This window comes from Xiphias gladius, chromosome 11 (assembly GCF_016859285.1).
Source record: "Xiphias gladius isolate SHS-SW01 ecotype Sanya breed wild chromosome 11, ASM1685928v1, whole genome shotgun sequence".
Taxonomy (NCBI): domain Eukaryota; kingdom Metazoa; phylum Chordata; class Actinopteri; order Istiophoriformes; family Xiphiidae; genus Xiphias; species Xiphias gladius.
The window spans coordinates 5,101,449-5,119,584 of record NC_053410.1 but is presented as its reverse complement, the minus strand read 5'-3'; positions in this window follow the sequence as shown (position 1 = coordinate 5,119,584).

Sequence of the window (18,136 nt, the reverse complement as noted above, 5' to 3'; positions counted from 1 at the left end):
TAACAGCCTTTGGGTCAGAAAACAGCCAAGGCAAGCATGCTGCCTAAAGCGGCGGGAAATGTTACCACTGTGCAACCAGCGAGCTGGAGGACACGGAACTCACGCGGAATCCACAGAAATGCAACAACTCTGAGAAAAAAGCAAAAAGTCAAGAAGTGAAAGACGGAGAAATCGTATGAAAGGCAAACAAGGACCACAGATGAAACGATAGAAAGATATCGTGACAAAAACACATATGCAATATAAGATCTTATAACCTCACATATTTAAATGTATTTACTTCTAATGCCCTCTTGGAAATCCATGCATATCGCTTTTGTTCCTTTGTCGTTTTTATATTAAGTTCCAGTGATGCTCTCTCTATGGCAGCTTAGTGTATGTTAAATCAAAAATGAATCCAACATGAGTGTTTGAAGACTCTCTTTATCCACTGTTAATTGTCAATCATGTCATTGCCTGTCAGATCACACATGTGCCGGTGAAGTTTGTTCGGTACCATCCCACTTTGCTGACGGACGTACGTCAGTGGCCGATTGATAAACATGTACAGTAAGTCAATAGATGGACATCTACACTGCAGACGGTGACGACATGAGGCAATTTCCCTTTGAAATGATCTTCTCTTGCAGGATACGCAGGGCGTTGCTTCACCTGTCCTTACCTTCTGTATCTGCAGGGGTTAGCCTTCGCAACATTTTCTGTGGCTGGAGTGCATTTGGGTTGTGCTGTCAAATTTTAAGCGATTCCAAAACTGGACATCACTTCTGTTAAAATCTTGCGCTTGTAGCTTGTTGACTGAACTTCGGGGGGCCACTATAACAGTCTGTAAGAGCCGCTGCTGGTTTGCATCGGTGTGAAAGAAGCATGGAATTAAAATTTAAATGAGGTAAAATATTAACTAAGCATTAATAGTATAAATTTAGAATTGAATTAGCGAGATATAATCAGTAGTATAATTATTTGATGATTAAATAAAATTACCATGAAAAATGATTTTTTTTTAAAATGCCCCTAAAACAAAAATTGGGTAAGGATTCAAATAAAATGCTGTCTGACTAAAAAGCTAATTTCCTATCTCAAATACTTTCTCTCTCTCTCTGTCTTCATTGTCCTGCAATGCCCCTATGAACTATATTTCCCCTCTTGTTGCTCTCTCTCTCTCTCTCTCTCTCCACATGGTGGTTTCCCATCACTTGCAGTTTCTCTTCTTTATTCAGTGAACTTCATGAATATAACCAGATATGCTGGGTTTCCCTTCCAGTCACTGTACTCCCACACTCCCACAAATCAGCTGATAGAACTGAAAAGAGTAGAACTGGATACAACTGAATAAAACAGAATACAAAAGAGACTAGAATTTAATGGATAAGACCAAAATGCCTTAAGTGGGTGTGGGCTTCTTTTTAATAAAAATCTCTCAGCCGCTTTCCATGTAAAGGTTATCCCGAAATGTGATTCAGTGTCTTGAGTGAAAACCAGAGGAACAGAGCAAGCCACGCACAACTGCCAAATGGACCGACAAGATTACACAGGCTGGAGACCAGGAAGTGCCTTTCAGTATCACATTGCAGGGTCTCAGACAAACACCCTTGTTTTATACCCTCAATAGAAAGATCTGTCTAAAGTCAGACGCATGTGTCTCTCTTAATCCCAGCTTCCCTTCTCTTCCTTTGTCAATTAAATTCTGCATCTAATGTTTATTAGTCGTGCTGGCAACATGTTTAGCCACCACTTTGGTCCAGACTGAAAACAACCGCTGGATGTATTGCCGTGAAATTTCTTACAGACATTCATGGTCCCCAGAGGATTGAGCCCACTGACTTTTGTTATCCCGACCTTTCCTCTAGTGCCACCATCAAGTGAAAGTTTTGGTTTTTCAGTGAAATATCTCAACAGCTATTGGATGGACCTTCCCATCATTCTCAGCTGTACTTTGTGTTTAGGGCTAATTAGTGAATGTTAGCGTGCTAACATGCTGACTAAGACAGTGAACATGCTAAACATTACACCTGACTTGTTCACATCTGTTCCACCATATAGTACTCTGTTCAACGGGGTTTTTCTTCGCATTGTATGATTTATTTTTCTTGGTAATTACTGTCAAAGTTAACACGTCATTATATGCTGTTAATAGAAACATTTTTCACAGCAGACATGCTGACTTTCAAACAAAGGTGTAACAATAACACCAGTGGTCACTCATTACATTTAGGTGTGCTAGTTCCGGGGCTCTCATACTGTACTGGCTTCCTGTCATGGCTTCCTGGCACACCTAGATGGAATGGACCCATCATTAATGTTATTAGTTACACTTGTGTTAAATCTTTTCCTGCTATAAGCCAAGATACACACTATTGTTTTAATTCAATCACATTTTCCTGGCAGGCTTCTCCCAAATACCGGCTGACTGTGTTTCAATTTGACCAATTCTCTTGTGATTTATTTTGTATTTTTCAGTTGCATTTATACTCTTGCGTTCACGTTACTCCTCCCCGCCTTCCCTTGCTTTTCATGTCTGATCCATCTGCTGCACTGGTATCATTCTGTTGCAAAAGTATGTAGATGTTACAATAATTCATCAAAAATGATAAATTATGGGCAGACGCAGCCCACACGAGTCTCTGGGTGTGTTTGTAAGACTCCTCTGTTCTCTTTCCTCTCCTGATATTCGGCTTTGAGACTCCATTATGTGGAATTCCTGTTCCGCAACAAATTCTCTGAGAGCTGAGAGGGGTGATACAGCTTTCAGGCCTTTCACATGCTACAAATCCTCTTTCTCTCCCTCCCCATTTACGCAAATCCTCACCTCTATCTCCTTTTTTAGCCCCCCCCACACACACACAAAGTTAATACTTGTTACTTTATAGAGGCTTTGCATTTATGCCATCATGACTATCCACTGGGGAACTTGATGTACAAAGCAAATTGTAAATATTGGGTTGTAGCTAATCTTTATTTGTCCATCTAAAGACACATAAGATTACAGGCTGTAATCTAAAGTAATACAACAATGGAATAGTGAAGGTTTTTCAGAATCTGGTACAATAACAATTTACTCAAATGTTTATCTAGTGCCGGATAGGGACTACTTCATTCTGACAGAGAACCTAAGAGAAACTAATATCTTATAAAAGGTCCCAGTTGCACACAGTTCAAAAGAGGTCAGTAAAGTCGGAGTCAGATTGAGCAATCCTTCCTCCTCCTCATAACATCTGTGTGACAGAAAAAGCAGCACAACGGCCCGAGAGTCCCATCAGCAACAGCGGAGGTCTGTTATGAAAACTCCCCTCTCTGAACGCAACGCTGCCCGAGCAGGCGCTACGCAATCTGTGTCCAAAGGGTGTCTCCAGATGGAGGTGTGAGAACTTAAAGGTTGTCTTGTGTTCACGTGTGCTTGTCATAATTTGCTGGACTCCAGAGGTCAAAGATCAAAAGCTCGTGTGTAAATGTGTCGCTGTTGAAAAGATGAAGAAGGTCGGTTTTCAAAAAGGCATCATAGGCCTTCAGTGTATTCAATATATTTTCTGTTATAATTTGGACATTCTTCAGTTTTAAACATTTCAACTTCAGTGGGTACATTTTGAGTGTATTTGTTTAAAAAACCGTTTGAACACAGTTCTTAATGCATTCATACTATTCATATGAATTTAGGACAAAATGACTGTAGGCAAACAGAACAGAATCGCAAGCCAGTACCATTAAATCTGTGTCCAGGTTTTATCAGTAGTTAGTAGTAGTAGCTTTGCTCTGTGCTTTTTTTCAGTCCCAGTATTTTCTCTTTCGTTTTCTTAGTGCCTCCCAAAGGACATTTAACAAGTGAATGGCACAGGTCAAGGGTCACCTCTGTACCACCCACCCCACTCATGTTTCACTTTCCCAAAGTAAATAGAAACATGGAGACGGCAGAGAGTCAAATACCTCCAGTGGGTGACTTTCGTCCAGTTTGCTGTTTTATGAATCAGTGTTTTGCTAACATGAAAATAATCATTTTAGGTCGTCAGGGTTGTTGGTCAATCACCTAGTGCTCAGAAGTAAAAGAGGCAGCCCCGTGTCCTGCATAATATGCCACAGATAACCATGGAGCTCAGAAATGTCTCAGCAACTATTAAACGGGTTGCGATGAAATCAAGTTAATACATTTGCGTCCCCCTCAGGATGAATTGTGATAAATTTGGTGATCCCTGACTTTCCATCTAGCGTCGTCATCAGGTAAAATTTTCCCATTTGTTTAATACTTTGGTGCATGACTCAAGGCTTGACAAACTGCTGGAACCCCACAGAGCCGCTAGCATGACTGCGGACTCTTAAGTCCTGTGTGCTGCAGTTTTGGTTTCATGTGTACAATTTTTTGGTCCTCAGGTGACTTTATAAATTCAAGCTTTTTTGTTATCCATGTCCCTGCATTTATTCGAGACCTGCGCGGAGTCTCATCGTCCCCAGTCACCACCACCATGAAAAGGTCGGAAAAAGCCTGCAGGTAGAAGACGATGACGCCTAATCATAAACAGAGGAGACGGTGGGGGGGTCTGACATCTGCTTTACCCCGGGCGACAACAGCATCTGGTGTGTGTGTGTGTGTGTGTATTTTAATCTGAGCAAAGTGTGTGTTTAAAGCACAGTGGGATGATCTGCCCTCATATCCACCAGAGTGGAGGGGATGGGTCTAAGCTTGTTATTAGAAACACCAGTCAGATTCTCTGGAAAGGGATGGGAAATCCCTCTCTGTTTCTGTGATTGTCTCTCTATCTCCCTCCCTGGATTTGGAGTCCAGACTCCCCCTCACCCATATATCTTCCTCCACCCCTCCTAGTATTGTAGCATAAGCATCATTTCCCAGAAAGCAACAGAAAATTGATTGTGATAGGGTTAAGCCCGTGGTAAGGTCCACACACAAAAAAATCCCCCCCTTCCCCATCCAAAGGAATGGGATTAAAATAAAGTGCTCCACGAGCCATAAGACCTGCTTCCTTTTTTTCATCATCTATAGTCAAGGGATTCATAAATTCATAAATTCATTTTTTTAAATCTACAGTATGTTTCACACCATATGCATATTTTACAATACTACTTGAAACTTGTTGAAAATAGGTCATGTTGGGCTCAGTTTTATTTTTGCCGAACATCTGGAAACCATGTTTCCTTAACCTATACAACATGCTTTTTAACCAACACCATGATCTCTCCCTCAACCTGACCAAGTCCTCTTTGTGCCTAAACTTAACCAAACCTTCATAACCATCATAAAACTATTTAAACTTTATATATTCAGCTGGGATTTGTAACAGTTTTGAAATGCAAAGAAAAATTATACTGTCTTGCCAATAGGGCGCAAGATCAGAATGCTATTGTTGTTCTAGAGGGCATGTACAAATGATGTATTTTGTGGTTTAATTTGCACTTTCAGATTAAATTAAAGTTTCACCACCAAGGACAGCTCAACAAACACTAAAAAAAAAACACTAAAGAAAGACAACTGTTGCTGCTGCTGAGTCGTAAACTGTAAAACAGTTTGAATTTTAAATGGGGCAATGCCGAAAAAGAGCCAGCATGCTGCTCAGTCAAACAAATAAAGTTTAGCAATAAATAAAACAGAGCTACAACAGCAAGGAGGAGCGCCAAAGCCAGAAGGCAGCATTCACTTAGCATATAAAAAGCCTGACGACAAGTTCACCTAGTCGCTATTTCTGGCGGCGTGGCTCACAACGGAGGCGGAAGGATTGGATTTCAGCGCAGAGGGCCGGTGTCTCTGGGCTAGTGGCTCCGGGCTAAAGGCTAATCGGACACAGGGGATGATCAGTCAGGCATGATGAGAAGGTAGACAGAAAAAACAAAACAAAAAGTGAGACACGAAGAAAGAAGAGCAAGAGCAAGAGCAAGAAGGTCATATTCAGTGCGCACAGGCCCTATGCACGCACACACCCAGAGGGATGAGGCTTTAGTCGCTGGCCAGGGGCAGCAGTCATATTTGATGCGTGATTAACAAATTAATCTGCAGTCCTACTCAACATGGATTAATGAGCTATAAATAGCTCTCATTAATCTTCCATAGAAATAATGACATTAGCATCATTAAGAGGATCTGGATTGTTAGCATCATTTGAATTTTACTAGACCACTGCCTACTTTGTGTGTGTGTGTGTGTGTGTGTGTGTGTGTGTGTGTGTGTGTGTGTGTGTGTGTGTGTGTTAACGTGTGTTCAAGTGAAAGGGGAGAAGTTTCACAGATCAGCCACAAAGCATTGGTAAGAACAGCTGTAACACTCGGGCAGTTCAAGTCTGGTGAATGTAAAGATTGTGACAATTTGATTACCTGATTGAGAAGTGAACAGGTAGCACAAGGTGCGAGGGATAAAAGATCCATTTGCCTGATCAACCAACCCATTTGTCAACCAGATTATTCAAAATGGAAAACAATGCCTACTACTGTGTTTTCTATGACGTCAAAATTTCCGAACTTCAATTAAGGTTAGGATTGGGACCTAACAAATGTATTTTGTCAATGAGAATGGTCACAACTATTGTGCAGTGTGACCGTGTAATCGCATTGGGGGGTTAAATGTGTTCACACAGTCACATTGTTGGGATGGGACTTTACCTCCCATCCGGTGACAAAACTATTGATCTCCGGAAGATAAACCATTTATCTGAGGGCTGAGACTCGGTTTTAAAGCGAAGATTAGAATCACAAGGGTTAAGGGTTATGTCATGATGAAACCCCATCGCAGTTATTTTTTTACATCTTCTCTGCCATTTACCATGCCTGCCTGCTCTAACAATTCCCGTCACTGCACTGTTACTCTGTCACCATCCAACAGGTGTTCCCAGTTCTTCCCACCGTTCCCCAGTGACCCAATCATCACCAGGCTGCACATCTTCCCCTTATTACCCAATCAGCCACCTAGTAGATGGTCCTCCAGCAGCTCACATTTCCTGGATTGTCTGTTGTGTTTCTCACCCTTGCAGCCTGCTAATGATCCCAGTTATTTTTTTGTTTTGATTACCTGTCTGCTCTGCTTTTGGACTTGAGCAAACTGCTCTTTTTGCCTTAGTCTTGCACAGCCAGACCTATCTCCACAGTGCGTCCCCGGAGAATGGTCTGGTTTCACCCATTATCATTCTGCTATAGGGGAAAACAACACTCTGACTTGTTTGTATTTGTTTAAACCAATTACAATCATCTTGGAAACAGTAATTTGCATAGTGTCAGGGTGGAACGTTTGCATGTGGGTAAGCACTGTCATTAAAATGGTTAATTCCCTGCCTCCCAAATTGACTGCAGAGTTTTCACCTGGTCAAAGGAGGACAAGGAAGTCACCACCAAAACCTTCGCATTTTCACGCCATCTATCTGTGTTTACCCTCAGTAGTTCACTGCAGGCTACAAGCCATGCTTGGAAAATGAAACTTTTTCCATAACCAGTGGGCAAACATGCAAGAACACCCCTGTAACACAGGAAATGTTGTAAACATATCCTTTGTAGATCTCTACAACCATTCACCAAAAGAACAAAGCAGGCCTGCCTCATTGTTCAATGTAAGTCGCTAGCTTGTTGTTGTTGTTTCTCACAGCGAGGGGGAATTTGAAAAAGGTAACACGCAGATAGTGGAAGGGAAGGAGTAATATGCAGCCAATGGCAGGCTTATACCCACGGTTTGTTTGTTTTTTTTGCCTTACCTGTTCTGCCTCTGTGTCCTGCTTTTGTGTCCATATACAACACTTACAGGATCCTAGCATGCCACCCCCTAGGATTTTAAAAGCTCAACAGTTTGTGTCACTGATGAATTTCCATCAAGTGCACTGAGTTTCTTACTCAGTTTACATTTTGGAAATACATGATTTTCATTGGACAGCGGCAGATTATTTGTTCAGGTGGCGTAAGTGAGTACCTCCTTCACCGAAAACACATCGTGTCCCCTTTCTACTGCACTGAAGGCCTTTGTCCCTTTGCCTTTTCTTTGATGGATTTCTTTCTGTATAAGTTGAACACATCAGTAAAAAAATGGCAGCTGTAGAAAAATGTTCTGCTCTTTGATTTTGAGTGACGTACAGTTAAACCCAGCATTTTTTTTTTAATTTAAAAAAAAAAATCAAAGTTCTTTTAGGTGATCAAAAGAAAAACACTGAAACACCACCAAAGTTGTCTCAGTGTAACATTACATCATTTACTTCGGGCCAATTATCTGTGGAAATAATAATCACACGCAATAATTGACAAAATGGAACTAGAAATGCTAAGTGCAGAACTGATAACAAATATATCTTAAGGTGGAATACTGAGCAGGAGAAGGAGAGATGAAATGAAAGACAGAAAATAAGAAGTGGAACAGATGACCACTTAAACACACACACACGCGCGTGTCACAGCACAGTATAGAGCATGACAAGTACATGAGAAACACATTCTTCCACACCCGGGTACACACACTTTCACTTATGCTCTCATTTCCAGTAAACATCACTCTGTCTCTCTCTCTCTCTCTCTCACACACACACACACACACACACACACACACACACACACACACACTGTTGTCCCAGCTGCTTGCTGAGCAAAGCCAGTCAAAATACAGCATAAGGGAAAAGGAAAAAAAAAGACACGCGCACATACATTGAAACACAAAGAAGGCACAGCGTTCTCTTCCTCTCGACATAAACACTGATATTTGTGTGTATGTTTCGTTCTCCAAAAAGCCAGCAGCCAGAAATTAGAGATCCTATGAAGTCTGTGATGGTCAAGATGTAAAATTATGTTTGTTTTGCATACAAAACAAACAGTTGCAGAACAAAGTAAACAGCAAAATCTTAAACAAAAACTGCTTTTTTAAAAACACACAGCAAAGGGCGTTTTGGATTGTTTGTCAGAACTTCTCCACCCATAATGCAGGATGTTTCATTTTTACTTGTGTCTCAAGTAAATAAGTAGAAGAGACAAAATAAAAGACGAGAGGAACTTACCTTTCCGATAATGTGCGACAACAGAATCACCCACTGCCTTGAACCAGACGAAGCGTATGTTCTGGCTTCTGCAGACTGGACCAGAGGTATTCATGGAACACCGAGGTGTATGTGTGTATCCGCACGTGTTTTTAAGATCTGATGTTATTAGGTCTCATTATGAACAACCTCTAATCAGTAAAAATAGCAATGTAGGTCAGTGTGTTTAGTCTGCACACACATGCATGCAGTGCGACACACACATTCTTTATGTTTCACATGATCATTAAATTTCAAGGCACATATGTGCGTGTGATTGCATAGTGCTGGGGTCTCTGAGGCCACTTAAGCCCCATGGTCATAGAGGGCCTCCACACACACGCACACGCACACACACACACGCGTGCTCGTCACAGCACAGTATAGAGCATGACAAGTACATGAGAAACACATTCTTCCACACCCGGGTACACACACTTTCACTTATGCTCTCATTTCCAGTAAACATCACTCTCTCTCTCTCTCTCTCTCTCTCTCACACACACACACACACACACACACACACACACACACACACACACACACACACACACACACACTGTTGTCCCAGCTGCTTGCTGAGCAAAGCCAGTCAAAATACAGCATAAGGGAAAAGGAAAAAAAAAGACACACGCGCACATACATTGAAACACAAAGAAGGCACAGCGTTCTCTTCCTCTCGACATAAACACTGATATTTGTGTGTATGTTTCGTTCTCCAAAAAGCCAGCAGCCAGAAATTAGAGATCCTATGAAGTCTGTGATGGTCAAGATGTAAAATTATGTTTGTTTTGCATACAAAACAAACAGTTGCAGAACAAAGTAAACAGCAAAATCTTAAACAAAAACTGCTTTTTTAAAAACACACAGCAAAGGGCGTTTTGGATTGTTTGTCAGAACTTCTCCACCCATAATGCAGGATGTTTCATTTTTACTTGTGTCTCAAGTAAATAAGTAGAAGAGACAAAATAAAAGACGAGAGGAACTTACCTTTCCGATAATGTGCGACAACAGAATCACCCACTGCCTTGAACCAGACGAAGCGTATGTTCTGGCTTCTGCAGACTGGACCAGAGGTATTCATGGAACACCGAGGTGTATGTGTGTATCCGCACGTGTTTTTAAGATCTGATGTTATTAGGTCTCATTATGAACAACCTCTAATCAGTAAAAATAGCAATGTAGGTCAGTGTGTTTAGTCTGCACACACATGCATGCAGTGCGACACACACATTCTTTATGTTTCACATGATCATTAAATTTCAAGGCACATATGTGCGTGTGATTGCATAGTGCTGGGGTCTCTGAGGCCACTTAAGCCCCATGGTCATAGAGGGCCTCCACACACACGCACACGCACACACACACACGCGCGCGCACACACATATGCACGCACAGACTTGGAGTGAGGTCATTTCGAGAAGGAGTGACAGCTTCAGGAAATGAAACACACCTCAGATTACAGCTAAACAACGTTAACGAACATTTAAAACATGTGGCTGTGCATGACTTGCTCTCTCCATCAGAGCCGTGTGTTTCTCGATTGAAACCTTTCCTTCTTCCTTCGGGCCGCTTTAAACACAAACAGCAGAGTGTGAAAACGTCAGTCTGAGAACACCCAGGACTTTCTCTCCGGGTTCAATACTGCGGGGTTTCTACTCTCATTAATTGTGCAGATCTTGTAGTTTTCCCCTTCTCCTTCACGTCGTTCCTGTTGGTGTCGCTCGGCAGAGTAGGAGATATCAGGGCTTATTTTCCTTCAGAGGCACAAGCCATCTGCTGCAGTTTAATATTAAAATCGAGTTTTAGAGCTAAGTAAACCATCCTCGTAAAGACACAAGTTTCTGTTGAGTGTTTTCATATCAACGCATGCATCAAGTTACTCTTCGCTTGCTGCCAGTCACCCAATATCACAACAGGAGTTCTCCACCAGGAGTTAATCCTTGAAAAACACGATGACGCCTCACACACTTTACTCTTACATCCATGCAGTGCTGGAACTGGAAGATAAAAATGTGTCTTTACTGCAAAGCAGCAACTGCGCAGCACACAGCCTTTATGAGTAAGCAGCGTTTGTGGCTGGTTTACTACGGTGAATGACTATTAGGCATGTGATTATCTTGCTTTCTCAATTGTCTCCTTATATAAAGACGGCTAGGCTCTCGCATGTGCGTGATTATATCTCATCTTTCAAATTACTCTATAAAATCAATGTGTCCTTTAAATCCCATTCATGTCAGTGTTCCCAGCTTCGATTCATGGGAGTTAGGTGTGTGTCGTCGTACGTTACTGTATGCTACAGTGTCTTTTTTGATACTACCACTTACTACCTTGATACTGGTTGGCGGCAAACCCAACAGAATTTAATTTAACTCAGCGTGCATAGCTACAAAATGATTTTGTATTCATTCTTGCTCGTAGACCACTTATGACCTATGACGCTACTTGAAATCACTTTTCAAGAACCCAGAAATCCAAACACAATATGGCTTTCCTCACCCTGTAGCTGAAGCACAAGATCAAAAGCTGCGAGAAGTGAGCTCAGGTGGGCTTAACTTCCATAATGTCACTGAATCAGACGACTGTTTTGACGAGAACCACCCTAAACTGAGGTGGCGAGTCAACTCTCGCCGCACTGCGTCTGCCTGCTTCTGCTCTGAGCTCGTAAAGATCTGAGTCTGATTAACAGCAACATCCTTAACTGTCCTCAGTAAGTGGCAGTGTGCAGTTGGAACTAATGGTACACGGGTTGGAAAAAAAAATTCCTGTATTCTTCACTGAAAGCTACAACGATTCCAAAACGGCGCCCGTGTCTTTTCACTAAAGTCACGCTCCGCTATATTTGAAATGTGAAACACTCAACCTGTGCAGCGCACAGAGGCGGCTGTAAAAAGTTTGTGGTTTTTCTCCTTCGCTGAAAATTGGAGGCTGAGATCAGCTCACACCGGTTACAGTGGATTAAAACAGTGACAAGCTTTCATGGCGGAAAAAGTATTTAAAAACCACTCATACAACATAATCCACGTCCCCGCCAGTCATCCATATACTCATTATGTTCTAAGCACTCATATTTTGGCCAGAATTTGGCTAAATACACCGTTTTCCTCTCAGTTTACATGCGTTACATTGTAGCTCAGAATGATTCTACTGTAAACTAGAGGCACGCAGATGTGAGTGGATCCCACTGGCACTAAATAACGCCACGGTTCTTGTTTGAAAGAACCAAAATAATTGCTGTCTTGACCACAACACTAATCATAAATCGTCACTGAAGTTGCTGACTGACTTACAGAAACAGTAACATTTCAGTGTTTCATATATTTTTTTTTTTTTTAACATTGGCAGAAAATCATCAGATAGCAGCTTACTCACAAAATGGATTCAAAGTGTTTTGAAATCAAGTCCTTCTGCTGTGATGGAAGATTTCCAACACAGACTCTGGGCTCAAATCCAACATTTTTGTCCCCCCCCCCCTAATTTCTAGACGTACATTTTTATACTGATAAGTGAGAGCTGGCACGGGCAGCCTGGACCTGCTTACAAGCTCATTATTTTTGAAAGAAAAATGAATACGAACACTTACACATGTACCTTACACTCTCAGAACTTCCTACGCCTGACTGGACTAGTTGCTACATTCCTATTATCATAACAAAAGCACCTTAAGAGCCCTGAAGTGCCTCATTTTCCCTTATATAACTTGCTTAGGAACTCCTTGACAGTCACTTGTGGGGAGCAGAGAATATTCAATGGATGCCGCCTACTACACCGGGGCGAGAATAAAGCATTAGGTGATTTGTATGTAAAACTGAACACGACTGCAAGAAACAACGTGGTCGATTAGACGAGACACGAGAGTCATGACAGTGGGAAGTATTAAAATGTTGGCGCGCGCATGTGCATGTGTGTGTGCGTGTGAGCACCGGAGACGGACTCCGGGAAGAGGAGAGGATTATCGACACGCAGCTAATCTCTTTATTCCACTCAAATCTACTATCGCTTCAAAAAAAAAAAAAAAAAAAAAACACCTCCTCACACACTAAGAGTGATACACACACAAGTATGTACCTTCCTACACGATCCTCCAGTCTGAACGACCACATAGCTGGTTTGTCCCTCCCCTCTGATATGACCCATAGGAGCGTTTCCTGAATCAGAGTCGCTGCCGCAGACAAGCCGTCAAACATCACTGCTGAAAAATAAATCGCTAATCCTTTTAAGATGTGGCAGTGATTTGTACGGTGAAGGTTTGGTTAAGTTTAGCACACAGTTAAGGTTTGAAACAGGAAAGGTGTGGCCTAACAATAAATCGACGTATGAGGTTGGGTTGTCTTTATGGGAGGTATTTCCTAGAGAAAACGTGAAGCTGTTGGAGGAAGCGCAAACTTACTGGTATAAACGGCTGATATACTGTATGAGCTGAGATAGGTGGACCTTCCATAAGCCGTAGTTCAGCAGTTCTCTCGAGCCTTGCGTGACGTGACCTGCTCCACCTCTGCTCCGATGGCGATGACGATTGTTTGCAAACGTCTGCGGCAAGCTACACACTGCTGAGAGACCTCGCTGTAAAGTACGGCTTTTTCTCCTCGCTCTTCCTCTTGTTCCTCAATGAACTTGCTGCTTTGTCCATGAAATACTTGTTTAGAGGCAAAGATTTGTGTTTTTGAAGAGGGATGGTTGCAGCATTTTCATTTATCCGTATGATTAAGGCGAACCTTAAAGGTGAAAGGTTAAAGAGATCAGTGCGGAGTGTTTGTGGGACATGAGACGTGAAGTGTGTTCTCTGATGTCTACAGCGTATGTTTTATTGACCCTAAAGGGGCATCAAGTTGAAGGTTAAGCAAATTTTTGCCTTGCTAGAGTTATTAGCACAATTTCAACCACCAGAGTGTTTTTGCAGTCTGGGAAGTTTTCCACCTGTACGGCTGCATAAACATTAGCTGTTGCTAGCTACTATCAACGAAGTCACCCAGAGCAAATACACATCTGTACGCTTTCATTAATTTGCTTTAAAGGGCTACTTCACTGAGTTGGTATTGTACTTCCAGAACGCTGGGGGACTTACAAGAGCCAGGTTTTACGAGATGGAGGTCATCTGACTTTCGGTGCCTAGAATGGATCAAGGTCCAAAAACCTACGTTTCCCATAATGCAACTCGACAGCATCTTTCATTTCCTGAAGACATTACAAAACTGTTTTCACAGGTCGGATAAAACTCCTCATGACAAAAACACTTTAACACGGTCCTTTAACTCCGCATGCAAAAAAATGACAAATTTACCAATATTTAGTTTGAACACTTCGGAGGTTTTTGCAATACTGTGACAACATCGTGCTGCTTCTGCCATTGGTACTTATAACGACAAGACAGCCATTATTTGCACAGCTGCAGGAGATTGCTTGTCTGGAAAACATAAAAATAGGTCATTGTTTGAGCTGTCATTTTTCTGGTGAAGACATAGAGTTAAATATAGCGATTGTGGTTGGCTTTAGTTTTCACAAAATTATAATTGAAGTAATGTAATTCTAACAGAGTAATGGGCATTTAGTGAGTATCCAAAAACCTTCGTTGAGAAGGCTCATTTGGCATTATTCACTGAAAACAGCTTCCTGCACAGTTTTTTTTTCTTTTTTCTTGCCATATGTGCGTAATGCGAGTAGAGACGGGCAGGGTTTTCTGCGGCACCGTCATGGCACCGAGCCTTGGCAGGGTGGCGGTAAATCACAGTGACTGTGGGGGATTGTGTCATGACATATTTCGCAGAAGTCAGTCGCTCAGCCTTGATGAAATTACGTTTTCTAGAGTGGGCTGATTGTGTCATGTAAAAATGCATTCTCCCTAAATTGTCTGTATATGCGTGGCTTACACACACACACACACACACACACACCACCAGGCCCTCAGCTCAGTCTCCGTCTGCCTGGGGCCCCCCTCTCACTAAAACTGTCCCTGTGCTTTGACACCTGAGAAGTCTGATCCTGTGCTGATCCTGTTTATGTGAATGAGATTAGAGATATACTGGGTCGCTGCATCGGAGAAGACTTATTGCATTGGTTTTATCAAATTGAAAATGCATCAATATACATAAACCGTCTCACCCACACTCACCGGATAGAATAAAATCTTCTCTATCTCTCTCTCTCTCTCTCTCTCTCTCGCAGAAACTCCAGATTATGTATCATGACTCACCCTGATAATCAAGCTGTGTAATTATCAGCCTCCAGTGGCCCTGTCTAATCTGACACTTCACATCACAGCAGACATACAGTCGCGCATTCACACTCATACACGCTAGAGCTCTTCTTTTTATGAATTTTAACAACCCCCCTCGACACACACACACACACACACACACACACACAGTCTCTCGCTGACACAAAAACACACACTCATTTATCACACATGTACAATATCTCATGGGGACTTTTCACTGACTCTACATGCATTTGCTAAACACCTCCATGAAACCAATGGCGGAGTGGCCGTCGGGGCAACCGGGACTTTTCCCAGTGGGCCACTGCACAAAATGAGCAAGTGGCTCAGTGTGAAAAAAAAAGAAAAAAAAAAAGAAACATCAGAGAGAGACAAAGAAAGAGAGAGAGAGAGAGAGAGAGAGAGAGAGTTGTGCATCTTTTAGCAGTAACTCTGCAGACAGCGGCGTGATGGAGCAGAGCAGCAGAGGGGATTCAGGACCACAGCTCCCAGTGAGTCCAGCTAAAACACCAGTCAAGTTTCACAGCATAAGACAGAATGTAACAGGAAGCTAGTTTGAGTTTATTTAGCGGGATAATTTTGTACAGCTTTGTTTTCTGCTCCGGTTTCATCACAAATACTAATACGCTAATTAAAGTACTCACAGTGTGTGTGATTAGCTCAGACCTACAGGATTTTATTACAGAAGGATCCAATTAAGGAAGAAAATACATCAAAATTAAAATATTTCTGATCCTGTATTTACTGCCGAACTATGCAGCATGAATTCTAATCGCACACTCTTTATAAATACAAACTTGTAGTGACGGAGAGTGGAAAGTCAAAAATAGAAATACAATTTAATAGAATGCAAAATGAAGAGCAGTTGATACCAGCTACTTTACTCACTGATGCTCAGTTTTGGTTGATACTTGGGAATTAGTCGACTCAGTCATATGTTATTTTTGAGACTGTCCCTACTTTGTTGTCGTAGTTGTGTTCAGTTTTTCTTCAAAAATAACAATAATAAAATCATCACTGAATCTGTGATCAAATTGTATTAATAACAATCAGACTGTAAGATTACAAAATGATATAAATATAATCCATGTGTTTCTTTTGCATGTGTTGTTCTACAAATCGTTATTTTGTTAGCTTGACCTCCGTTTACTACATGATTCTTGTAAAGTGAGTGACATGAGTCGCGTTTGGTGCTGCGCCTCCGGATGGTCCTGGTGGGCCAGTCCGAGTCAAAAGTCCCGGCGATTTTCCAGTTTTTTTAATTCCCACTCTGGCCCTGCCTGAGACCAATGCTCAACACAAGCGTGAATCTCTGTAAGAATTCATAGCGGGAAATTGGATTCCGTGTTATCTTCAAATATTTGATCTGACATCATTTAAGTTGCGCACGTCATTTTCTTATCACACATTCACTTTCCCTTTATGAGGAGCAGGGCATGCACATGAAGAACTCGATGTTCCGCAATGGTTTTTCATGACACAGCATTAATGAAGAAACACAATGACCAATAAGCAGTACAACCATCTGTATTACATACTACTCAGTGGTGCAATTAAAACAGAACAGAAGCCAATCCACCCATTATACAGGCTCCGCTCATAAAACAAGTGGCATATAAAGAAAGACAGAGCTCTAAACTGCTACGTGGCAAATATCAATTTAAAGTTTTTTTGTTTGCTTATTTGTTTCTCCCTTCTTTTTTTTTTATGTACAGGCACCGAGACCACCAAGAAGAACAGTGTGTTACAAACAGCAATCACCCCCCTTCTGAATGGGAAATATTGATTGTCATTGTCTCAAACACTGTGTCCAAATTTGCCCAAAACTGCAACGCAATTAAAGATAAACTCACTGTGGGCATGCACGTTTCATTTTGCCTCTTTTTTTTGTTCAGTTTCTCAAATGCATCCTGACACAATGTTGCCTTGATCAGCTGGCCACTAAACCCTCAAGGCTTCTGCAGCAGTAGGATCCTTTTTCTATCCCAATGCTGCCCCCTCCTGGAAGAAGGCAGTAATTACAATGCTCGGAGTAAATGACATTCAAAAGTTGTAAAGGTCGAGTTGTAAAAATGAAGGTTATGAAGACACTGGGGGGGGGGGGTTATATGGGCTTTTGACCCCAGGGTTCGTCCACTTGCTATGCGTTGTGTATGTAGTAAGACGTGAGAGATGACTTGGCTGACGTTTTAAAATACACTGTCCCACCAGTGGAACGGTTTGGCCTCGCTAGCGCTACTTCGGGTCTGTTTTGGTCTGCACCGGACTCAATATTCATTAAAAACCTTGATACCCTGTTTCAAGGCCCTAAGTCGCCTGATTCTATCTGTGCAAAGCATTTTAGGGAACTCAAATGACCGCGACAGCTGTTGTTGTCACAGAACTGGTGCCAGAGTGTTTCCCACTACTACTGGCCTTTTTTATGCCAAAAGAAATTGGCGAGGCAGAGAGTCTTACATTTCTACCATGTTTGTGCCTTTGTAACTTTGGTTCAGCTTCTCTTATCCTCCTTCTGACTTTTTGGTTGTAAAGAGTCACCTCTCATAGGAGACCAGGGTTTTGACTGAAATCGAAAGGGCTGAAGAAGCTTTTTGGTTTGGGTACATTATTTTTGGACTTGACTGTTTAGTCAAATGCCCCACTTAAGCATTATACAAGCTGAAATAATAAAGTCCCTTAAAGCTAGATTTTAACGCAGGACCCCTCTACAGGACAGGGCCTCAAGATTAGGTAATAATGCTGGCGTTGCCTCAAGAATATAATTATATAATTTCAGTTTTTAACAACCTTTAGTCACAGAGAGTATAGCAAATAAAAACACTTTCAACTAATGTTACATACAAGGCTGCTGAGCTGGTGTCAGTCAGCACATCGCTGCACCATGGAACATTCTCACAGTCCGGCATCATTATGAAAAAGCCATTCATTTGTCATTATCATCTATTTTGGT